This window comes from Triticum aestivum, chromosome 3D (assembly GCF_018294505.1).
Source record: "Triticum aestivum cultivar Chinese Spring chromosome 3D, IWGSC CS RefSeq v2.1, whole genome shotgun sequence".
NCBI lineage: Eukaryota > Viridiplantae > Streptophyta > Magnoliopsida > Poales > Poaceae > Triticum > Triticum aestivum.
The window spans coordinates 45,426,128-45,440,376 of NC_057802.1; positions in this window are offsets into that span (position 1 = coordinate 45,426,128).

Genomic DNA, 14,249 nt, shown 5'->3' on the forward strand with positions numbered 1-14,249 from the left:
ATACGGAGACATACCCATAGGATTTTTATATGCAGTTCTATAGGCCCATAATGCATCATCAAGTTTCTTGGACCAATTCTTTCTAGATCTATTAACAGTCTTTTGCAAAATTAATTTGAGCTCTCTATTACTCAACTCTACTTGACCACTAGACTGTGGGTGATAAGGGGATGCAATTCTATGATTAACATCATACTTAGCAAGCATTTTACGAAAGGCACCATGAATAAAATGTGAACCACCATCAGTCATTAAATATCTAGGGACTCCAAACCTCGGAAAAATAACTTCTTTAAGCATCTTAATAGAGGTGTTATGATCAGCACTACTAGTTGGAATAGCTTCTACCCACTTAGTAACGTAATCAACAGCAACTAAAATATGTGTATACCCATTAGAGGAAGGAAACGGTCCCATATAATCGAAACCCCAAACATCAAATGGTTCAATAACAAGTTAATAATTCATAGGCATTTCTTGCCGTTTACTAATATTACCAATTCTTTGCCATTCATCACAAGACAAGACAAACTTACGGGCATCTTTGAAGAGAGTAGGCCAATAAAAACCGGATTGCAATACCTTATGTGCAGTTCTATCTCCAGCGTGGTGTCCTCCATAAGCCTCGGAGTGACACTTGCGTAGGATCTGTTCCTGTTCATGCTCAGGCATACAACGTCTAATAAAACCATCTACTCCTTCTTTATAAAGATGTGGGTCATCCCAGAAGTAATGTCTTAAATCATAGAAAAACTTTTTCTTTTGCTGGTATGTGAAACTAGGTGGTATAAATTTAGCAACAATGTAATTAGCATAATCAGCATACCATGGAGCAGTTCGAGAAGCATTTATGACATTTAATTGTTCATCGGGAAAGCTATCATCAATAGGTAGTGGGTCATCAAGAACATTCTCTAACCTAGACAAGTTGTCTGCAACGGGGTTCTCAACTCCCTTTCTATCAATAATATGCAAATTAAATTCTTGTAGCAAAAGAACCCATCTAATAAGTCTAGGTTTAGCATCTTTCTTTTCCATAAGATATTTAATGGCAGCATGATCAGTGTGAATAGTTACTTTAGAATCAACAATATAAGGTCTGAACTTATCACAAGCAAATACAACTGCTAAGAATTCTTTTTCAGTAATAGCATAATTTCTCTGGGCACTGTCTAGAGTTTTACTAGCATATTGAATAACATTTAATTTCTTATCAACTCTTTGTCCTAGAACAGCATCTACAACATAATCGCTAGCATCACACATAATTTCAAAGGGTAAATTCCAATCAGGTGGCTGAACAATAGGTGCAGAGATTAATGCTTTCTTAAGTATTTCAAATGCTTCTACACAATCATCATCAAAGACAAAAGGTATATCTTTTTGTAATAGATTAGTCAGAGGCCGAGAAATTTTTGAGAAGTCCTTAATGAACCTCCTATAAAAACCGGCATGACCAAGGAAACTTCTTATACCTTTAATGTCCTTGGGACACGGCATCTTTTCAATAGCATCAACTTTAGCTTTGTCAACTTCAATACCTCTTTCAGAAATTTTATGCCCCAAGACAATACCTTCATTAACCAGAAAGTGGCATTTCTCCCAATTCAAGACAAGATTAGTCTCTTCACATCTCTGCAAAACTCGATCAAGGTTGCTCAAGCAATCATCAAAAGAGGATCCATAAACGGAGAAATCATCCATGAAAACCTCACAAATCTTTTCACAAAAGTCAGAGATTATAGCCATCATGCATCTTTGAAAGGTAGCAGGTGCATTACATAAACCAAAAGGCATACGTCTATAAGCAAAAGTACCGAAAGGGCAAGTGAAAGTGGTATTTTCTTGATCCTCAGCTGACACATGTATTTGAGAGAAACCAGAGTAACCATCTAGAAAGCAAAAATGTGTATGTTTGGATAACCTTTCTAGCATTTGATCAATAAAAGGCAAAGGGTAATTATCTTTTTTAGTAGCTTCATTTAATTTGCGGAAAACAATTACCATCCTATAACCTGTAACAATTCTTTGCGGAATCAATTCATCTTTACCATTAGGAACGACAGTAATACCTCCCTTCTTAGGGACACAATGGACAGGACTTACCCACTGGCTATCAGCAACGGGGTAGATTATACCTGCCTCTAGGAGCTTTAATATTTCCTTTCTTACCACTTCTTTCATCTTAGGATTTAGCCGTCGTTGGTGATCAATAGCTGGTTTGGCGTCTTTCTCCAAATTTATTTTGTCTTGACATAGAGTGGGACTAATGCACTTAAGATCATCAAGAGTATATCCAATAGTAGCACGGTGCTTCTTCAGAGTTTTCAATAATTTCTCTTCTTCTTTCTCTGAAAGGTTAGCACTAATAATAACAGGATATATCTTCTTTTCTTCTAGATAAGCATATTTAAGAGTATCAGGTAACGGTTTAAGCTCAAACACGGGATCACCCTTAGTGGAGGAGGATCTCCTAGAATTTCAACAGGCAAGTTGTGTTTTAGAATGGGTCCATGTTTAAAGAATACTTCATCTATTTCCCTTCTTTCATTCATAAACATATCATTTTCATGGTCTAGCAAATATTGTTCTAACGGATCACTAGGAGGCACGGCAATAGAAGCAAGACCAATAATTTCATCTTTACTAGGCAATTCCTCATCACGGGGTTGTCTACGAAATTTAGCAAAGTTAAACTCATGAGACATATCACCCAAACCAATAGTAACAACATCCTTTTCACAGTCTATCCTAGCATTGACAGTATTCAAGAAGGGTCTACCAAATATAATGGGACAAAAGCTATCTTGTGGGGAACCAAGAACAAGAAAATCAGCAAGATATTTAACCTTCCCACACAAGACTTCAACATCTCTAACAATCCCAATCAGTGAAATAGTATCTCTATTAGCAAGCTTAATGGTAACATCGATTTCTTCTATTTCAGCAGGTGCAATATCATGCATAATTTCTTCGTATAAAGAATGAGGTATGGCACTAGCACTAGCACCCATATCACACAAGCCATGATAACAATGATCTCCTATTTTAACAGAAATAACAGGCATGCCTACCACAGGTCTATGTTTATCTTTAGCACAAGGTTTAGCAATTCTAGCAGTCTCATTACAGAAGTAAATAACATGCCCATCGATATTATCAGCCAAGAGATCTTTAACCATAGCAATATTAGGTTCAACTTTAACTTGCTCAGGGGGTTTGTGTGTCCTAATATTACTTTTGTTGACAACAGTTGAAGCTCTAGCATGATCCTTTATTCTAACAGGGAAAGGTGGTTTCTCAACATAAGTAGTAGGAACAATAGGATCATTATAAGTGATAGTCTTTTCTTCAACTTTAATAGGTGCAACTACTTTTACTTCAACAGGAGGATTATATTTAAACCACTTCTCCTTAGGGAGATCAACATGAGTAGCAAATGATTCACAGAAAGAAGCTACTATCTCAGAGTCAAGTCCATATTTAGTGCTAAATTCACGGAAAGCATCGGTATCCAAAAAAGATTTAACACAATCGAACTTAGGTGTTATACCTGACTCTTTACCTTCGTCGAGGTCCCAATCTTCAGAGTTGCGTTTAATTCTTTCCAATAAATCCGATTTGAATTCAATAGTCTTCATCATAAAGGAGCCAGTACAAGAAGTATCAAGCATGGATTGATTATTACGAGAAAGCCGAGCATAAAAATTCTGAATAATCATTTCTCTAGAGAGCTCATGATTGGGGCATGAATATAACATTGACTTAAGCCTCCCCAAGCGTGAGCGATACTTTCTCCTTCGCGAGGCCAAAAATTCTATATATAATTACGATCACGATGAACAAGATGCATAGGATAAAATTCTGATGAAATTCCAATTTCAATCGTTTGTAGTTCCATGATCTCATATCATCACATAGCCTATACCATGTCAATGCATCTCCCTTCAAAGATAAAGGGAAGACCTTCTTCTTGATAACATCATCGGGCATACCTGCAAGCTTAAATAATCCACAAACTTCATCCACATAGATTAAGTGTAAATCGGGATGCAGTGTTCCATCTCCTGTAAAAGGATTAGCCAGCAGTTTTTCTATCATACCCAAAGGAATTTCAAAGTAGACATTTTCAATAGATTCAGTAGGTTGAGGAGTAACTATTTGCTCTACCGATCGGGGTGAAGATACCCCGAACAAGCCCCTCAAAGGATTACTTTCCATAGTAACAAGTGACAGTAAATTTCAGCACACTATATAAATTTTTCCTTACCAAATTCCACCTACCAAAGGCGCTTCACTCCCCGGCAACGGCGCCAGAGGATCTATCGTAGTCCTTTCGATAAGTAAGAGTGTCGAACCCAACGAGGAGCAGAAGGAAATGATAAGCGGTTTTCAGCAAGGTATTCTTTGCAAGCACTGAAATTATTGGTAACAGATAGTTTTGTGATAAGGTAATTTGTAACGGGTAACAAGTAACAAGTGTAAATAAAGTGCAGCAAGATGGCCCAATCCTTTTTGTAGCAAAGGACAAGCCTGGACAAACTCTTATATAGAGAAAAGCGCTCCCGAGGACACATGGGAATTATCGTCAAGCTAGTTTTCATCACGTTCATATGATTCGCGTTCGGTACTTTGATAATTTGATATGTGGGTGGACCGGTGCTTGGGTGTTGTCCTTACTTGGACAAGCATCCCACTTATGATTAACTCCTATTGCAAGCATCCGCAACTACAAAACAAGTATTAAGGTAAACCTAACCATAGCATGAAACATATGGAGCCAAATCAGCCCCTTACGAAGCAACGCATAAACTAGGGTTTAAGCTTCTGTCACTCTAGCAACCCATCATCTACTTATTACTTCCGAATGCCTTCCTCTAGGCCCAAACAATGGTGTAGTGTCATGTAGTAGACGTTCACATAACACCACTAGAGGAAAGACAACATACATCTCATCAAAATATCGAACGAATACCAAATTCACATGACTACATATAGCAAGACTTCTCCCATGTCCTCAGGAACAAACGTAACTACTCACAAATCATATTCATGTTCATAATCAGAGGGGTATTAATATGCATATAGGATCTGAACATATGATCTTCCACCAAATAAATCAACTAGCATCAACTACAAGGAGTAATCAACACTACTAGCAACCCACAGGTACCAATCTGAGGCTTTGGGACAAAGATTGGATACAAGAGATGAACTAGGGTTTGAGATGAGATGGTGCTGGTGAAGATGTTGATGAGGATTGACCCCCTCCCTATGAGAGGACCGTTGGTGATGACGATGGCGATGATTTCCCCCTCTCGGAGGGAAGTTTCCCCGGCAGAACAGCTCTGCCGGAGCCCTAGATTGGTTCTGCCAAGGTTCCGCCTCGTGGCGGCGGAGTTTCTTCCCGAAAGCTTGCTTACGTTTTTTCCAGGGTAAAAGACCTCATATAGCAGAAGATGGGCACCGGAGGCCTGCCAGGGGGCCCACGAGGCAGGGGGTGCGCCCAGGGGGGTAGGGCGCGCCCCCACCCTCGTGGCCAGGGTGTGGGCCCCTCTGGTATTTTCTTTGCTCAATATTTTTTATTATTTCCAAAAATGACTTCCGTGGAGTTTCAGGACTTTTGGAGTTGTGCAGAATAGGTCTCTAATATTTGCTCCTTTTCCAGCCCAGAATTCCAGCTGCCGGCATTCTCCCTCTTCATGTAAACCTTGTAAAATAAGAGAGAATAGGCATAAGTATTGTGACATAACGTGTAATAACAGCCCATAATGCAATAAATATCGATATAAAAGCATGATGCAAAATGGACGTATCAAGAAGCGGTAGGTTGGTCCAGTGTACTGCATAGCTGAGGGATGTCAAGAAGAAGGAGAAGGGGTCAAAGAAGATGGGGTCGAAGAACAAGAAGGGTAGATGGCAGAGGATGGGAGATCGATGAGGGATGTGGGATGAAGAAGAAGATGATGGGTGGCTTAAATAGCCGTAGTGCGATGTGTTATTTCGTCGTGGCAGTAATGGGGTCAAATGTTAGCTAGCTCATTTTCACACCCACCGCGGCATCGGGAACTCAATCTCTGTAGGTGCAATCAAAACAATCAAGCTAAAAAAACAGAGCCAATGCGATGGCCCAACCAGAGCTTGGTTTCATTTTGGGCCCAATAACTACGTTTTTTTCGCGGAGTCAATGGTGTGCGAGCACAACCAATGGGAGAATATCTCGCGGATTGCCCCACGATCCAACAATGCGGAGCCGTCCATCTGATCTAACGGCGTGGAGCCTGCATGCAGCCAGCCCTTCTAGAAGACCACATCTGAGGGCTGTCGCTTGGCGCTAGTGTATGATCGGACGGCTGATGTTCGGAGCTAGGGTTAGGTGGAACCCCTCGGGGTTTTGAGCTGGTAAACGGGGTTATCTAGGCTTTGAATGAGCATAACTAATTTTAAAAATAGGAAAAATATGAAACCTTCACCGTTCGTCGTTTTATAAGACACACTAACAAGGAAAAAATACTAAACTTGGTATATGGAAATTTTCAAAAAAAACCTAGGTGGCACGATCGAGGTCAAATGAGCACCATTAATTTAAAAAAATCAAAAAAATATAAAACCTTCGCACAATGTTGTCTTATGTGACATGTTACCAACCAAAAATCATAAAATTGGTATATGGACATTTTCATGAAAAAACCTTCACACGTATGAGCTATCACATACAACGTTGCAGAGAGTTCAAGGAGAGGAGGTAGGGTTCCCATAGGTTTTGGAAAAAATTAAAAAATCACCAAAGCTTTATTTCAAAGTGAATAAGAAGGATCTGAACGTAGTTTTCCATTTTCATATTTTAAACGTGTTTCTAATGGTTTTCTATTAAAGCATATTTTTTCAAAAAAAATGCAAAAATATGAAGATTAATTCAATAAATAGTGAGACTTCGAATCCACACTATATAGATTGAATAGGTGTTAATAAAAAATATTTGGATCATTTGGAGTAGGTCCAAAAAAAACTTGATTACAAATGGAGCTCATTTGGAGCACATTTCTCATGACTATAAGTTTTACCATGCAAAAGAGATCGGATTGATCACCTAACGTTTATAATAGTTTAGCAAACTTTGCAACATCACACCACATGGCAATGGACTTCAAGTGTTGGTTCAAATTCAAATTTTGCCTCAAATTCAAATTGGAATATTTGATCTGTTATTGGAATGTTTGATTTGTTATTGGAATACTTGATCAAATGATGGACTATCTTCATTCAAATGTTGTTTTTTGCTCTGTCATTGGAATATTTGATCAAATGATGGACTATTTTCTCTTTTTGCTTATTCTTTGCAGCATGTCTGATCAGTGAAGCAACACTGAAGCATCATGTGTGATCATTGCAGCACCTAAACTCATAGCTCACAACATCTAAACAGAACATACCATACACCACAGGCAAATTTAAGGACAGACAAATATAGATAGCATAATACATTACTACCATAGATCACACACAAAGTTTACTGTAGATACCACCACACAGAGTTTACCAAACAACCACATTCAGTTTACCAAAAGTAAAAGATAAAACATCATCACATCACACCGGAAGAGGAGTTAGGGCCTTCGCGAGGGCAGCATGCTGCCCCCTGATCTTGTAGTCCTCCCCGCGAATCGCTACATCCTCTGCATGAGACACAAGGTGATCGAAGCGGCCATCCTTTGGCTTTGTCTTGGTGGTGCAGTAGGGCCAGTGCCTGATCTTGCGGTTGTAGAAGGAAGCAACACCCTTGGCCTTGATCTTCTCCTCCTCCTTCACTGTGAAGGACGTGACGTTGCCGTTGTCCACATCTTCTCCAGACTCATACTGCACACATGAATGAATTTACATTAATACATTATAGATTCATATACACCATGTCAAAGGAACTAAATGAACAATCTAAATTTAAAGTAGGCCTACCTCATATTCTTCGTCGTCACTATACTCTAGATCGTACGGGTCCTTCAACCCAGTAAGGCCCAGCTTCCTCTTATTCCCCACAGAATCATCCTCCTGAATATACAATTACATCCATTACTAGTAAATACAAAAGCCAACTGATAATTTAGATATGCACACATGACACATTGATCATATTATCCATACTATGATCCTATTTGCATTTTCCATTGTCATGCACACACATTGAACAACAAAGCAAATATAACTACATATTATGGACAAATTTATATATTGATGAATCAAGTAAGTTCTTAATCAATTGATAGGTACATCAAAATTAATGCATTCCATTTGGGCATATGACATTCAAAACATCAATCTGTGTAGAATTCAAAAAAAAAATCTAAGCATACATGTCTGTAGCATTCAAAACCCCAATCTGTGTAGCATTCAAAAACAAATCTAATAATCACGTGTAGCAGTTAAGCACAGAGATCCCTATCTCTCATTAAGATGTATCTAGCATTTTTGCAACGAATGTAGTCCCAAAAAATCCCCATCCCCCCCATACAGAAAACCCCATCCCTCAAACCAACTACTCTAACCATCTGTACTACCCTACGAATCACAATCCAACCAATGAAACTAACTCTACAATCTAAATATTGCAACTAGGGTACAAGCAAATGGAAGTACCTCCTGTACCACCTTCTCCTCGCCAGGCTGCGCATCTGGATGGACTGCGTCGCTCGACGCCGTCACCTTCAGCTCCGACAGCGTCTAGGCGGAGCCCGCCACCTCCTTCTCCACATCCACAACCGCGACAGCGGTTGCAAGTTTCCCCGCACCATCGTGGACGCCGCCAACGTCCTACACTGCATCTGTCGTGGTCATCGCGCCCTGCAGATCTCCGGCCGCTGTGCCAGCAATGTCACGAGCGTCCGCCATCGGTATGAGGGAGGTGATGAAGGTGAGGAAGAGGATGCGGTGGGGGAGAGCGAGACGGTGCGGTGGAGGAGAGCGAGACGACGCTGTGGGGGGAGGGAGACAATGCGACAGGGAGGGGATTTGGGGGAAAATGGTAGGGGTGATGCGCCCGTAGGTGGTTCCCCCTCTTATACGACGGGACGTTTTTGGCATGTTCCATGGACACGTGCTACCCCATGACCGCGGTCAGTTGCATGCAAAAACGAAACGCCTAGGCGGCCCCACTAGTCAGAGTTAATGGTCAAGCCATTGACCCGACAGCAACATCTAGTTTGCCCATTTGTGAGAGTTTCAGCCAAGGAGTGGGAAAAGTGAGCAAAAGTTAAGAGCGTGGGGATGAATGAGTACAACTAAGCAACCCGGGGCACAGATGTAAAAAACCCTTTTAAAAATCAAGATTCTCAATGTTTGAAATTTCTTGCACGGGGAGTAAACATGCACCTAGTGAGACACATGTGTTTTTCCAATCCATTTAGGTGCACTGTCACGTGTACATGTAGCTCAAATTTGATTTTTGCACATTATACCCCGAGAAAATCAATCAATGTACTAAAACGTCTTAATGATCTTTGGTTTTTTTCAAAATTAAAATGTCCCTCCTTTGGTAACATATGGTCACCACAGGAAAATTTAACATGCATCGTAGTTGTGGTGGGTGCATGGTGTGTGTTTGTGCGTCTGGGGTAGGGGGAGGGCTGGCAGTACACTACGAGTCGTGAGCCACCATGTGGGTTGGCCGTTTTGTGAGGCAGGTGCCACATCAAAGTCGTGAATTTTTTATTTAAAACATCACACAACCCTTTCATGCATACATGTTTTGGCCACTACATGAAGTCGGTGGTTGTCCTACACGACACTCACTCGCGTGTGACACTTTCTGTGGGCTCGCGAGGTCGTCGTCCATCACTTCGACCAACAGTCAGCAGAGAGGTTAATTTGACCAGCAAGGTTGATTGTTTTTTGTTTGGGTTACGGTGGAGTATATAGTATGCGTCGAAGAGGTGGGATGGGACTAGCAGATATACTACGTACGCGGCCGTGAACACACCTCACTCAGTGTCAGGACTTTTCAGTTTCTGAGGCACGTGCCACATCAAAGTTGTGCATTGGCTATTCATACATCACACAACACCTCTTTGGGCCACATGCATGAAGGCGGTGGTTATCCTAGGACACTCACGTGTGATGCTTCCATCTGTGGGCCCGCGAGGCCGTCGTCCATGCATGCATCACTTTGACCTACATCAGGAGAGGTTAATTAATTTCACCATCAAGGACTATTCTTTTTGGTTTCTATTATGGTAGGAGCATATAGTATGCGTCGAAGAGGGGGAAGGGGACCAACATATGTAGTACGCTTCATGAACCTCGCTCTGTGTGGGGACTTTACGATTTTTGAGGCATGTGGCACATCAAGGTTGCGCATTTTGGGTATTCAAACATCACAACCACACACACCTCTCCATACATATGTTTGGCCCACATGCAAAGCGATGGTGGTTCTCCTCTGGCACCCACTCACGTGGTTATCAGCGATATCGATGCTTTCCATCTGTGGGCCCGCTGGTCCATCACTACTTTGCTCGACAACGAGGGTGGTTAATTTGACTTAGGAGTGGATTATTTTTGGTTTGTATTATGGTATATAGGTCATGCTCTGGGATGACATGATATAGTTTGAGCACACATGCATGTGTACGCATGAATCCCTCCCATCGAGTCGAAGTGGGCAGTACCATGACACATCATGAACCGATCTCGCTCCGTGTGGGGACTGTACGATTTTTGACACACGCGCCACATCAATGTTGTGCATGGTATTCAAAAATGCATGCACGCATCACCTCCATACATACATATGCATGTAGTGGTTGTCTTCGAATGGTACACTCCCTCGTGTGGTTATCGGCAACAAGCCTATATATTCGTGGGCCCACATGGACATCCATGATCACTTTGACCGACAACAAGATAGGTTACCATGGTGGATTCTTCCTTTGGTTCGTGTTATCATAGTAGGTCCTGGTGAGATTTAGACCTAAGTTTGAGCGCATACTATGCATGCATGCATGAATCCCCGTCATCGGCTCGAAGTGTGGTGTGACATACATATATACAATGCGTCGTCAACTAACCCTCGCTCCGTGTGGGGATTTCTGGTTCCAAAGCACGGTGCCACAACAAAGTTGTTCCATTGTGTATTCAAAAATCAACACTCCATACATATGTTTGGGCCACATGCATGCAATGGTTGTATTTGGGGACTAGCTACTTGCGTGATTATTGGCGAGCTAGCCCATCTCTGGGGTCGCATGGACATCCATCACTTTGACCAACAACAAGAGAGAGGTTGTACGACCAAGGTGGATTCTTCTTGGTCCGTTTTACGATACATCTTGGTGAGATGCCCTCTCCCGCCGACTGAAAGTGTGTGTGTGTGTGTGTGTGTGCGCGTGTGTGTGTGTGTGTTTGACGGGGGGTTGCTACTTCGCACTTTGCTAGGTGAACCTCCATGGGGGCGGGTATGCGTTCATAGCTTAGGATTCCCCTCACGCAGACACGAAGAGGGGGAGACGAGCAATACCGTGCGCTTTGTGAGGTAGGTGCCACATCGAAGTTGTGCATTTGGTATTTGAACATCAAACCACCCTTTTCATACATATATTTGGTCCACATGCAAGTGTGTTCGTGTTCTGACCCTTTCCCGCGTCATTTTTGCGAAATTTATGAACACTAGACAAGTCGGATGACGCAACAGACACGGTTCACTCACACTAACCATGTGCCACGCCGGTGCCCCTGTCACGCACATCAGCATAGTACATTGGGATCCAGGAGGCTTCCCCTCTCAAAAATATCTACCCGCGTGCAGGGTTTTTCTGTTTGATAACACATGTTTATTGTCCCGCTCCCGCCTGCATCCCTCAAAAATATCTGCCCGGCTCGAGGGTTTTTCTGTTTCATAACACAATGGTGTTATTCCGGGATCGTGTGCGATGCATTATCCAAATTTTCAATACCCTGGCATTTTACTCCCGTGTAGTAAAATTTTAAGTAGCCGCGTCATTTCCTCAAACACCCCCCTCCACACACACACCCAAAAAACTCCTCGAGCGCGCGCGCACACACACACACACCCCACCATAACCCCTCCCTTGCTCAAAACCCCAGCAAGGTCGCCGCCGCCCTCCGCAAGGCCTCCATTGTCAACATCTGCCGGTTTGCCCGTGCACCTTACCCACCGATCTCCATACCCAGGCCGCCCTGAGTTTCTTAGATGACGCCTGCCAAACGCCCCTTTTTCCACAGATCCCCATCCCGATCCCCCACTCCAGAGTGTTGCAGCCTAAACCCGGCTACGCTTCCCGTGGAGCTCGAGGAGCGACTGGCCCAAAAGAGGTGTATCACTGCCTCTTCGCCTGACGTCGCCAAGGTGTCCACCGAGGAAGCTGATGACCATTACTGGCCGCAGGCTCTTAATCAGTGGGCTAGAGCATGCAAGTATGTTGTGGATGTCGGCTACGACATCGAGGTCATCGACAACGACGGCCTGACGCGGGCTATGTCACAAGTTAAGTGGCCCACCCCAACCTCTCGGGTTCAACCGCCGTCGATCTCATCCATGGCCCCGCTGCTGATCTCCTTTTGCTCGCTGTCAAGAATTTGCCATCCTACATCGCCATCGAGGCCCTTGTGTCATTTCTGACGGCCACGTTCTGCGACGCTGGCCTTGGATCCACAGCTGCCAAGTCAGACCTCATCGACGGCGACCACGAGGAGGGCACCCTCTCTAGCTCTTCCAAGGGGAAAGAGCCCATCTGCGACATCAAGGAGGGAACCCTACAGCTGTGCTCTTCCAAGGGGAAGGAGCCCATTTGCGACAACATGGAGCGCACCCAGGGTTCATGCTCTTCCCACGGGAATGAGCCCATCTGTGACAAGTGAGGAAACCCATGATTTGTCTTGTTGTGCCTCATCACAGGGGGGAACCCATGATTTGGTTTGTTGAGTCCCTTTTGTAGTGCAGTGAGAATATGTCCAGCTTTAATTGCTATATTTGGTTGTTTGCAGTATGCCTTATTTATTTCAGTTGTTCACAATGTGATGCTCTATATGTGCAACTATTTACTGTGCAGTACATTTTCATCAATATCAGTTTTAAACATACCGATAGGAATGCATATATTTGCTTGTTGTTAAGCCTGTTATAGCTAGCATATGCCTCTTTTAAAGTTGTTTGGTTGTTCGGTTGTCTATAGTTAGCATATGTCCAGTTTCAAATGCTATCTTTGGTAGTTCGTAGTATACCTTGTTTATTCCAGTTATTCACAATGTGATGTTCTATACGTGCAAGTATGAACTGTGCAGTTCAATTTTCTCAATACCGGTTTCAACAATACCACTATGAATGACTACATTTGGTTGATGTTAAGCATGTTGTAGTTAACACGCCTTTCCATTTTTATTTAACAATAACCAGTGTACTTAGACCCGCACAATACTAGTTTGAATGACTATATTTGCTTGTTGTTAAATGTTGGGCCTGTTGCAGTTAACACACCTTTCCACTTGTTTTCCTTAACTAGCGTGCTTAAACTGCACACTGAAGCTATTGTTTGGAGATTATTTTGTCTGCCATGGATATATTTGGTTGATGTTTAGCCCGTTGTGCTTAACATGCCTCTCGATGTACTTACACATGACAATTTTGGGAACGACTGCCGTTTTCCATCGAGGTTAGTTTCATCCCATGGCCTATATATACTCACTGTTCAGGATATCGATATCTGGTACCATATAGGTCGAGGGCTGATAAGGGACTAATCGGTGAATCGGACTTTTAACTGAATATATCTGTAACCCATTTATCGTTAGGTTAACTAGGGCCATATGTAATATATCTAAGGTTACATAGCAACATGCACTATACTGAATGTCTAAATATTCAATTCTAGGCTACATAGCAACAAGGAAAAGTGTTACCCTAATGTTCTGATGATGTCTAGATATACGTAGAAGAGCAGCAGCAACAACAACAACACAACAACAACAGTTAATCAGCCGATAATTTGCAAAAATGCAATAAATTCCCTCCGGCCCATAATATAAGACGTTAATTCATCCAAATGTGAGTATATTGGATGTTATAAGATATTATATAATGGTACGGAGGGAGTGTTGTACTACATCATTATGCAATTGCTGTTTAGCTTCTAATATAAACTTGGTGCTTTTAGGTACATATGTCATTGGTAAAGATCCGTGCTTCGACCCTCGTATGGGGCAATGAGATATTGATGAAACAGCATCAAGTGAGGAAGTTGATA